The 12,013-nt window shown below is 39.8% G+C and overlaps 1 protein-coding gene across 1 annotated transcript in view; it reads right to left on the bottom strand.

Annotated features, from left to right (window-relative positions):
- PIK3C2A (phosphatidylinositol-4-phosphate 3-kinase catalytic subunit type 2 alpha) overlaps window positions 1-9,448 on the bottom strand; it is a 45,647-nt gene extending 36,199 nt beyond the window's left edge. The window contains 1 exon segment of the mRNA XM_088533845.1: window positions 9,406-9,448. The gene's annotated coding sequence lies outside the window, so the exon portion shown is untranslated.
- Between the last annotated feature and the right edge of the window lie 2,565 nt (window positions 9,449-12,013).

Raw genomic sequence — 12,013 nt, 5'->3', positions numbered from 1 at the left:
CTGGGGTTTTGCTATTGTTGCTTTGGTTTGGTTTTTTGTCTCCCCTCTTCCCCCTGGCCCCCAATCTCACAGAACTTAAATAAGAGGCAACGACAATATTCAGGCAGGGACTTGGTAAAATCAGTACAGGCTAATGTATAAAAAACAAAAGATAAGAGTGGGTTGTTATTGAGGCAGGCAGAAAAACATATGCTAGCTTACAGGCTCTTATATTCCCCATTTTATTTTAAAAGACCAAAATAAAATGGTATCTTTAACCTATATATTTTTTCTGTCATAGATGAGATTTACTTCGAAGTGATTCTTCATTGCAGAACACATACACTTCTATAGTTTGCAGGAGCCAAAGCCAGCCTTCAGCAGTGCAATGACCCCCAGGGAGACACAAAACAAGTGACAGACTATTCACCTGTTAACAGTCATGGCACATCTCCCGAAGGGGTACTCAGTATTTTGCAGAGCCTAAGCCTACTAGCAACGGATGACGTCCTAATAAGAAGCCTGATGTACTTTACACACTAACTGCTCAGACAGCTCAGATAAAGGTAGTCTTTAATCTTATTAACTAATGGTTGCTTAAAATTGTTATGTCAAATCCTTAGATGCAAAAAACCCACAGTTTTTGAAAAAACTCATTTTGAAGTCCTCTAATTCCTATTTGTCAGTCTACATCACAGTAACAGCAGTAGCATGAAATAAGGTAATTTTCGCTGTTTTGCTAATGCCTAAAGATTGTAAAGAACAGTATTTTTTCTGATTTTTATTCAGAAAACCAAAGTAGGATTATACTTGCTGAGACTATTCTGAACTGTCTGGACAACAGCTTTGAAGCAGCACATCAAGTGCATCCTGGTGTTCCTTGATAATCACAGCAGCCAGAACAAGGATTTTTGGGGGGCTGGAGGGAAAATGCAAGTTACATGTCCTTCAAAGGAACTATAACAGGAACCATACTATAGCAAATTAAGTGACATAAAAAGTAGGAAAGCTTTTTTTCTGCCAAAAGTTGACAGCTTTCATCTTCATGTTTGCCAAGCAGTTTCCTACTCACAGTAAGCTACTGTTTCACCACTTCGAGACTTCAGATAAACATACATTTTTTTGTTGTTTTAGCCTTCAGAAATGCGGTGCACAGCAAGACACCTGCTGTAGCACATTCACTTGCAATGCCTAGAAGATCCCAGTCTCGCAACAACTGTTTATCTACTTCTTTTAGTTTTCCCATGACAGTGCTGCAAACTGCAAGTTCATACTGCTATAAATGCAGCAACCTCTAATAACCAAAGTAGAAAAAACATTATTATTAACGATTATCTGAAAAGCAGAATTTGATTTTTATTTTTGCAAGGCAAGCACTCCATCACATACTCAGTATGACTGCTGCATATAAGCTGTTTCCTCAGAGAGGACAGTTATAAAACCAAACCAACATACACATCGCTGTCAAATTCTATAACCAGACTGCAGATTTCAAACTGCATCTGATAAAGCTGCAAGTTATAACCAGACTTTATCCTGCATGCCAGGTTTTAAACTGTGAATTCATACAATATTTTCTGTATATATTCCATCAGATGTAATAAGGCAGAAACCTGCACATCTCTGTGGCTAACTCCAATCAAGCAGAATTTTCCCAATCTTGTCTTTAGTAAAAAATTTTGAACACGTGTGTGTATAGCAACTAAAAAGAATTTGCTTAGTTATGTACCTGTGTGTGTGTTTTTTTTAATTGAGTACTGCTCATTATTCCTTTTTTTTAAAGAAGGAAAATGTTGGGTTTTGCCTGCCTTTTTCCTATTTTAAATATTTAGCAGGAGCAAAACTTCATTATCATCCAGATCCAAGAATCAGCAAGATGCCTGGCAATCTTCTTCAGATTAAAACCACTAAATGGGAAGGGAAATTTATTCCAAAATAAAAAGTTTGGGTTATGGAGGCTTATATAAAAGCAGAAAGTACTTACACAAATATTCCCCTAGCAAACAGAAAAAAATATAACCATGAAAATATTTTTAGTCAGAGGGAATTTAGAGATTTTTTAAAGGAAACTAAGAAACATCAAGAAAATCAATAGAGCGCACTACATGTCTACTAGTATATAGAATCTCAATTAGCAATAAATCCTGCTGCCTCAAATAGAAGTAATCTCACCATCTGCTCACATACATGTTAACACACTTTTCTACTTGAGCAGAGCTGCAGAACAATCTTCTTAAAAAAAAAAAAAAAAAAAAAAAAAAAAAAAAAAGAAGCTTTTACTTGAAAATTCTCTTTATAATCTGTTCCAGAGTTAAATAAGCATAGAGTTCCACAGAGTTCACTTTGGTAATTCATTTTCAAGAAATCCTGTATAGCTATCGTAAATCAGTGCATATCAACAGCCCAGAACTCCAGCAGAAAACAACTGTAACACATCAGACCATTTCCTGCATTCCTTCTAAAGTAATGCCTTGACACTCAGTAGCTAGAATTTCCTCAAAACAAATGTAATTTTTCAAAATAACTCCCTATAGTTATTTTACCTTTAATTAAAAACAGATTCAAAGCATTTCCCCAACACTGAAGGCTAACTAAGGAACTAACAAATCTTGCCCACATACCAGAGACAGCAGTAGTTTTATGGGATGACAAGGAAAAATTTAGTAAAATAAGAAAGCAGTAGCATACTATGGAAAGTACTAATCATCACCTAAAAAGGAATTCCTAGTAAGATATTTGACACACAAGGAAAATTCTTTAGAATGAAAGAAAAAAACACTTCATAGTTAAAAGCTTTCTCTGCCAGATAGTTCCACAGATTGCTACAAATTGAGAAACACCTGAACAGATAATTCAACAAGTCAAGTCACGAGCAAGTTAGACAAGAGCCACTTCTAGACCTACCAAATTAGTAGACTTATCTTGGGGGGAAAAAAAAAAAGAAAAAAAAGACAGCAGAGAAGCAAGTATGACAATATATTAACCACTGAAGTGCTTGAAAACTGAAGAAAAAAAAAGTCAGAGGAAGTTATCCCAGTAATGCTCTGAAGCAACAAAGGGCTTTTCTAATTCCCTAACACACACTCACCAACTAACATAGGAGGTATTTTTTCTTGTAAAAGTGCCAAGTCAATTTACAAAAGTTTACCCTTTCTATACAACTATTAAAATAATTATTTCCTGGTACCTTAAAAAACCATCAGGAATAAAAACAGATTCTTCAGTTGTGTAACAGCTTGAACACTAATGACTGGTATTATATGGTTTATTGCTTTTCCCAGCAGCTTGATTTTTTAATCTCCACACAGAATACAAACTGGTTTTGTAATTTTTTAGAGATGCTTTCAAAAACAGATAAAGCATCTGAACAATAAACATGTATTCAGACTGATCTTTTTTAAAAAAGATTACCGATGTTAATAGCAATTGACTTTTAAGCTGAAAGTATTTGCTTAAAATATTGCTGGGATTAAATTGAAAGCTTTTCAATAGTATGTACATATATTAGTCATGAAATTCAGAATAGAACTACAGCTAAAACACTAATATCTTCTCACTAAAATTAAGATTGCTTCTTTAATGTAGACATCGTAACAAAATTAGAAAATTCCTTCTTAAAGATATCACAAAAATTAACCAAAAAAAAACCCTATTTCAGCTCATTTCTAAACAATATTCCAAAAAGAATTATCTAAAGGTACGATTTTTAATTTACTATGAAATGAACTCTGAACCAGCACTCTTTTTCATTTCACTCAAGTCAGTCAGGCTAGCTTCTCAACATCAGCTGTACTGAGACGAGTAACTGCATCTCTTAGCTTTGATTACATAGATCCATTTACATCCAAAAATTTACAATTGCATCACATAAAGCCTCTGATTTTGAGATAGGTCCAGGGCGTTTCCACTACCAGAACAGCAAAGTCTCCAGGAATGCTTTAAAGTCCTTCAATATTGTCAATAATGCATTGAAAAATCTCATCACAGCACTTGTCATGCATATAGAAATAGTTCAACTCCTCCACTTATATCAATTTTCACCCAATACATCATGCTTTGTAACTAGAATCTTGATTTTGGATCAATGTTCCAAGAAGGACAAAGGACGGAAGCATTAGTCAGGGCCTTCCAGGAAGATCTTAATCCACACAGCTCTATTTACCTACAGATAATCTGTTTTCTATAGCCACAAAGTACTCTTCCCCCTCTTGAATCAGAGGTCCATACCATTAGCCACAGCAAACTAACCCAGCAGCCGACAAGGATACACTTGGTTCTGTACAGTGTGCTTGCAAGCTTCTTTGGCACATCTATGCTGCTCTATCCCACCCTGTCTCTCAGCTTTTGAGCCCAATTGCCATTTCAACTAAGCCTGCTAAAGGGAGAGAAGTCTTAAAGATAAATAAATTCCATTAAGCTTCATAAAAACAAGCAATCCAAGACAGTCAAAAAAAAAAAAAAAAAAAAAAAGGTGTCACTGCTGAAGAAAACACAAGTGGCATAACTACACACACTGATTGACAAAATATTTTTTATAAATACTTGAAGTATGGCAAAAGTTCTTTAAACACTGTTGGCTGAAGACAAATCCACAGGAAACCTGACATCAATTCCACTGCACATACAGCAACTCACCAACTTGTATACGTAAATATTTTTCCCCCAGTTTGTTCCCAGATCTCTGACAGACGAGCTGCAAGTTCTGCTCCCGCACAAGATCTTCTGGATGTGGGTACTCAAAAAAAAAGCAATAATGAAACTGATGGCATCTCAGGCTGCTTCACTTGGATGCACTTGGCCAGGATTCTTTCCATTCCCTCTGGCCAAGTCTATTACCAGCATGGTTTGACAAAAGCAAAGAATTTTGGTTCTGTTGCAATATTTCTCCTTGCAGAATAATGCTTTTATTTTTCCTCCTCCTGTTTATAGCATCAGGTCACTCAGTTTTGCTCTTTCTTTAGTTTTCCATCGCCTATAAAGCTGTTCTTTTCTCCATGCCAGCCCTACGTTTCTCATGCCTTTATCAACTTCTCTTCTCAAAAGGCACTTGAAAATCTACCTTCAATGCAAAATATTCCACGCAAAAAAGTCAACATTAGCTATGTTCTAGGCCTTTTATATAATAATGCCAGTGCTGTAAATATTTTGTTTCCCCGGATAATATTTTGCTTATTAGTCCATCAGTTTCAAGAACATTTGTTCTGAGATGCCACTTCATAGAATAACAAGGGCTGGGTGGGTTGGCCTGTAGTCCAACCTCCTGCTCAGAGTAAGGTCAAGTATGAGACCAGATGAGGGTGCTCAGGGCTTTATCCACTCAAGTCTTGACAGACCTCCACAGCCACACAACAGCTGTCTACTCAGACCCCCAGGGGTCTTTTCAGCAGAGCTTCTCCTTTAAAAAGACTGTTTTTGTGGGGTTTTGTTTGTTTGTTTTTCAAGTTTTAAAAGTTTAAACTTTATCTCACACTTGCCATTGCAGCACCCAAACTCCTTGCTCGCTCTGGGGTTGCAGAGATTCTTAAGGGATAATATTTGCTCCTGGTCTATGATTAGAGCACCTCTGCTAACACTACAGACAAAAACTTTGTTGTTCATGCAGTACTAATACTGCTCACAGCAGAGTGACAACCTGCATCCTCCACCTGTACTAGCACTTCCATTGGTCCCGACACTAGTGATCCTGATCTGAAGGCACCGACAAGGCTTTAACAAATTAAATATGATTCAATTAAATTACAGAAAGTCTTTAGAAGACAGTGTAGAGAGAGGGAAGAAACATTCATGCAATCCACTTTATCTGAATGATGATGGCCAATACCTTCAATACAGTCATTAAGCACTCTACACTGAACTTAAAGAAAACAATGGTAAGACCATAAGTTTTCTTCAGCTATATGCCTGAAGTAAAGTTTACAAATATCATGATTATCCAATATGCAGCAAAACACAATAAGGTTATGATGTAAGGTACAGTGGTTTTTAACAGAAGATGAAAGCAAGCCCCCCTCTATTCTTTGATGCTACAACAGTGTGCAGTATATACGCTCAGCATAATACACCAAACACACGAGTAGTCTAAGGAGGAACAACCACATCAACACGGCTCTGTCCCAGATTTAACTCTGGGCATATCCCTGTACTTAGACCTACCTGTCTAATCAAAGCCAATTCTGCTGAAGTAATCAAATTATTTCTACCACTTGCTTCAATAGACGGGTTTCCCCTCAGGCAGGAAACCTACACAATTTCATTTACAATTAACAGATGCTTCTCCATCACAAAGCTACCATTTCTGAAGCATTAAACAGAATTTTTGATTATCATCTGACAGAGCAGGCACATTATTTACACCTATCTTTTAGCTTTACGCATTAGAAAATATTAAATATTTATTGTGTAAAATTATATATATAGCTATATACCTTCTGGTTTTAGCCACAGGTGAAAACTGAATACATCGGCTGTAGTGAGATGGACCAAGGTTTGTCCAGTCCTTATCCTTTCCCTAAAGGTGGCTTCAGAAATGTTTAGAAAAATAAGATAAACCATGGCAAGCATGTAATGATACTTCCCCACAATATCCTCTCAGGCTCCGCTAATCTTCAGCTCAAGGCTTTTCTGAATCACGAGGCAACTTCTGTAATATTTAACAATCCCAACAGATTTTTGCTCTATGAACTTGTTCAGCTGCATGCTGAATTCATGTAAACTCTTAGCATCTACCTTATAACACCATCTCAGCATTGCCATTATCCTGTGCTTGACCAAGAGCAGACCAATTACTGAGTATCTGTGCTCAGGGCCTCTGCTACAACTACCAACAAAAAGACCAATTGCAATACTGAAACCTGCAAGCTACAAGCTCAATATGGACCCTATTATTTCTAGGTAACATGCAATAACTGATGTCTAGATGTGAACTAGCGACAGAAACTTATTACTTATAAAGCACTCTTAAACAATAACTATTCATAACAAACTGATTTCAAATTGTACTCATTTAAGTTGTATTTCTCTTTTTTTGTTCGTTTGAATGACAGCTTTAAGGAAAAAGTTTGACAATGAATCACTGACAGAAGTGAGTTTTATCATTACTGGTACGGTTATAAAACATTTCCCCCTTCACTCGCTGGACGCCAGTCGAGTATCAGCTTCTGCATTCTTCTGCAAAAACTGACGTCACAGCAGCCTTTCCACGTATAAAGGGATTCAGTGAGTACTCTATTAGATGACTGATGTTACTGACTGTTGCTGATAAAAACTGAACTCTAGTTCTGGGAAGTCATTATACATCATATCCTCTACTTAAATACAAGAATGTACTTACTGTTACACTTCCATGAAGCAAACAATTTACATTTGTACTACACTCTCAGTTTTGTTTGCTGAACTGTTCTAAAACAAAACAAAAAACCTCACTAACCATGGACACTAAGAGCAATCAATTCTAAATACAAGTCTACTGCTTTTACTATAAGTGTTAAGGCTTAAACCTTACTATATTTTCTGGAATCTAGTCACAATAATATTATGTTTATAGCATCTGACACCTCAATGTTATTTTATTGCAATTTTTAAAGGTAATGTAAGATATCATTAAAGTTGTTCAAGATATTAAATATGTATATTTAGAAACCTTGCTCTAAACAAATTCAGCTTGCCAGATAGACCAATACTGGTCTGAGACACCAAAAGCTATAAACACCACCTCAGCGTCTTTTTTTTCTAATCAGTTTTAATTCACATTTTGCTGCTAGACACTAGAAGCAAAGTTATAATAGCAATATAGGAGAAATAATCTGTCCATTTGGAATTTAAGTTTAAATAGTGTTTAAGAAGTTTAGAAAGTGACTTGAGCTTAAGTACACAGATTCACAAAGTTTTTTTAATTGAAGACTTGAAAGACACCATTTTCCATTTAAAGCATTCTGTTTTCTTAGTAGTTAAGAAGGGGAGGAAAAAAAAGCCACTCCAAAAGATAAAAATAACTAAATCATCCATTTACATTTATCTTGAGTACAGGCAACATTTACATTTGTGTTCCTAATAACAACAAAATAGCCTGAAGTGATGAGGAACCTCATGAAATATCAGAATCAGGATTACTATTACACCGCAATTAAGTATCAGAAGCTTATTTATTAAATCTACCAGGAATAAAGTATTATTTTTTAAACCACCTCAAGATCTCCTATCTATTATTATAAGGTAGCATCTCCACATTAAAAAAAGATTCAAACACAGCACATTTAATGGAATTAGATTCTAAATATTTATTAATTTATTCAACAAAAGGCCATCTAATCTCAAAGTATTTGTTTCTTCACTTCTCCCTGTGCTGACTTTCTTCCATTGCCTTTATCTTCTGCTTCCTTTCATTGTCTACTTACTCTTAATAGCTTTGCTCAATTTAAATTTTTACTTCCTCTGATTTTAGTAGCTATTATAGTCTCTTTTCCCTGCAAATACAATAAATTAAATCTATTTAAGCAACTTCTCTTCTTCTCAGACCAATAAAGACACTTCTTCCCAGGGCCGCTCTAGGCACTGAAGAGCTAGAGGAATGGAGGACACCACTGCATTCCAGGCTAACAAAAACAACTGACAGAATACTGTTACCCTGCTGCTTCATTTCTCCCCCTCCCCACAGTTCCTCCGTCCCTTTTGGAAACTCCAGGCAAAATCCATCAGTACTATGCTCTTGCATCTTCAGTTCTCTCCAGACAGAGATAAGCCTTAAACAAGCAAGCTTGTTTTTAATACCTTCTCTTCACGTCTCCCCTTACCCCAAATTAGCTTAGTTTCGCTATGTTCCGCAATAGCATTTGCAATGAAGAGCACAATGACTGCAAACAACGTTTTTTTTTTTTCCTCTCTCTCTTTTTCAATGTCTCCCTTTACTACTTTGTTTTTACTACTTTTCTCTTCCCCGACAGCAGCGCCGCTGTTTGTGGAAAGTTACTTATCTCAGGAAGACGCAGGGATATCCCATCTTTCCACGGCACTGGTGCCGAAGGAACTGGATGGAGGCAGCGGGCTGGCGCGTCCCCGAGCGTTACAACCATCATCCCCAAAGGGAGAGCAGCACCGAGTCCAACAAACACCCCCTCCTCACCACCCCCCGGAACCAGGACTGCAGGTCCCCGGGCTCGGATTGCTAGGGCAAAACCCGGGAAAAGTCACGGAAAACTGCAGCCCCTGGGCTCGGGGCCCCCACGCTAATAATCCCCAGACCCTCCGCTGGGCGCCACCCGCCTCCCAGACCTCGCTCCCGGCCACAGACAGCGTCCCCGGGAGGCGCCCCAGACGGGCCCCGCCGCGGCCCCGGCCCCGCCGCCGGCAGCGGCGGCCCAGCAGGACATCCCCAGGGCAGAGCGGGGAGCCGGGGGCGCGGAGCGGCCGCCGCGCGGGCCCCGCGCCTACCTGTGCGCGCCCCCGCTGCCGCCCCGCGGCCGCGGCCATGGCGCCCCGCTCGCAGCCCCCGCCGCCGCCGCTCAACCGCCGCCGCGCGCTCACTTCCGGCCGCGGCCGCCAGCTCGCGCCAGGGGAGGGGCCGGAGCGCGCGAGGGGCGGGGCGGGGCGGCCGGGCCGGCGGCGGCGCCCGCATCACTCGAACCGTGCCCGGGGCGGCCACGGCGGCGGCGGGGCGGGAAGGCGGGAGCCGCCGCCCCCGGGCCTCGGCCGCGCTTCTGCACTCGCTGTGCAGGCGGCGGCAAGGCCTGGAGCTACGGAGTCGGCCGCGACCCCCCACTCTCCAGCCATGGGCCGGACGATGGCGGCTGCACCCGCAGCGCGACCGTTAACGGCCGCCTCGCGGGGCGCCTGCCCCAGCGGCGGGGTGCAGGCGGCCATGGGCTGCGCCAACGCGGATGTTCGTCACTTGCCGCCTTGCGATGCCGGGGTAAGGAACAGCGCGTTCCTTAAAGAGCGTTTGGCCCAACGTCATTTGGGAAGCAGCTCGGCTGCCCCAGCCGAATGAGATGGCTCTCGCCAGATGCCCCAGAGGCCACACTTAGCTCTGACCTCCCCACCAGCTTCGGTGGAGCAGGGGGCTGTCACAGGGCAGAAGTATTACACAGGGCAGACGCTGAGCTTAGACAAGGGGCCTTTCATAAGAGAAAGAGAAAAAACACACAACTGTAATAAGCATTTACAAGCAACTCTGCTTTTAATCTAGGGGCAAAAGAATTCTAGGGAGAACCTTATATTCCTTGCACTTCAGAGTGCTACTTACCACAACTGAATGATGCCAGTTATGGTATGCTATTCAGTCATTTAAATACACTGAAGACCTGAAAAATATAAAATGGAACTGCCAGTCTGGACACTACAATATGAATAGCTTAGTAAGTTATAATTACTGTCATGAGCAACATTTTCTATGCAAATCCTTGTATAAACACCCAGTATTTTATCCTCTCACCAGTTTCTATAGAATAAATCCTCATCTAGCATTACTAGAGTCAAAGATGGGTCAGCCTTGCAGGTGACTGCAGTTAGTGCAATCAGTGCCTCAAGGGCTGATACAAAATGCACTCCTGCAAAAGGAGCACAGGCACAGACCAAAAGCACTGCCAAAGCTCTTACTGACTGATCAAAAAGGCAGCTAAAATGTTAAATACATTTTCAGATTGCTAGGTATTGAGCAAAGGAACTAAAGCCTTCTATCATTTAGAAATCAATAAGCATAAAATTCTGATCCATGATTAGAGAATGGAGCATCAACAGAAAGCATGTACTTTGCCCTCAATGTCCAGGCTGCTTTCTAGAAAGAAGGTTATAAAATATACCTTCTTTAGCACTGCATTTTAAGATTTTGTTTGTTTGTTTGTTTTCCCCCAGCTGTTATGTTTCCTGGCCATCTTTTCTATTGTGTTCTGAGCTGCTTTTCCTCTCACACCAGGGTCATATTAAATTACTCTGGATTAGATTTCCTTGTCACTGACCACTGGGTTTAGCCCTTGGACAGCTTGGTGGTTTTTTGTTTGGTTGGTTTTTTCCCCTCTCCCTTCGTTTCATCCATGACTGAAAGGAGCATTAATCTGCTCAGATTAAATAAAAAGCTGCTGCCCTATCCAACAGGGTCTACAATATGCATGACCATGATTGACTGATATCCCTCATAACAATACTAGCCAATATATGACAGTCTATGACTGGGTCAAATATGAATCATAAGTTGAGACAGGATAGATCATTTGATTCATTCTACATAGTACAGAACTGCTTTCAATAGGCTATTATGAAATCTACCAGTCTTTAAGTTTTGTAGTAAGAAGCTTCTGTGACTTTCCTTCAATACTATTTCCTTCCAGTCAGGCATTTTTTCTGATATTAAGCACATATTTCTATAGCTTCAGCCCATCACTTTTACTGATTTATTACCAATTCTATTTTCCCTAGTTTTTTGATGCTTTATGTTATATAGATACTGAGTTCCTTGTATCACACTGTTTCTTCCTTCACTTTTACTCCTTAAACTGAAGGGCAACTCTAAAACCAGTATTTTTGCCTCTGCTTTCAGTTTCCCAGTTACCTTCACATTAAATATATGCTGGTTTTGGTGCACTCTCAAGCAACAGTGCCATGCAACTTTTAGAAAGAATATTTGTGCATCAGACTCCAGGTGGTATTCATTATTCATAGCCTGGATTTTACTGACAGGTCACCAAAACAGTTCTGCTTCTGGGGAGATAACTACTTGGCATTCAAAGCCAAACTTGTAGGTAAAAACAGCACTATCCCATAGTTTGTTGAGTTGATGAAGGGAACAGTGACATAGCCTGCAGACCTGGAATGGATAATTACAAGTTACACATTCCCACATGAAAACATGATGTCATTTTTAAAGCATTTCTTATACAGGAAGTAATATGCTTGTGTAAATACAATACACCACTTGCATGTCACAGCAGTCTCACTGCCCTGTTACTATATATGCTCTCTGTGAAACATTGGCCAAATTCTGTAGTTGCTCCATGAATTTTCAGATTTTTTTTATAGGGATTTGTTTTGTAAGAACAATGTGTAG

Source organism: Tinamus guttatus, unplaced genomic scaffold (genome assembly GCF_059628265.1).
Source record: "Tinamus guttatus ecotype Peru unplaced genomic scaffold, ASM5962826v1 Tinamus_guttatus_pri_ptg000524l, whole genome shotgun sequence".
In the NCBI taxonomy this organism is placed as follows: Eukaryota; Metazoa; Chordata; class Aves; order Tinamiformes; family Tinamidae; genus Tinamus; species Tinamus guttatus.
Note: the sequence above shows the minus strand (reverse complement) of the source record. Positions and strands in the feature narration are given on the sequence as shown.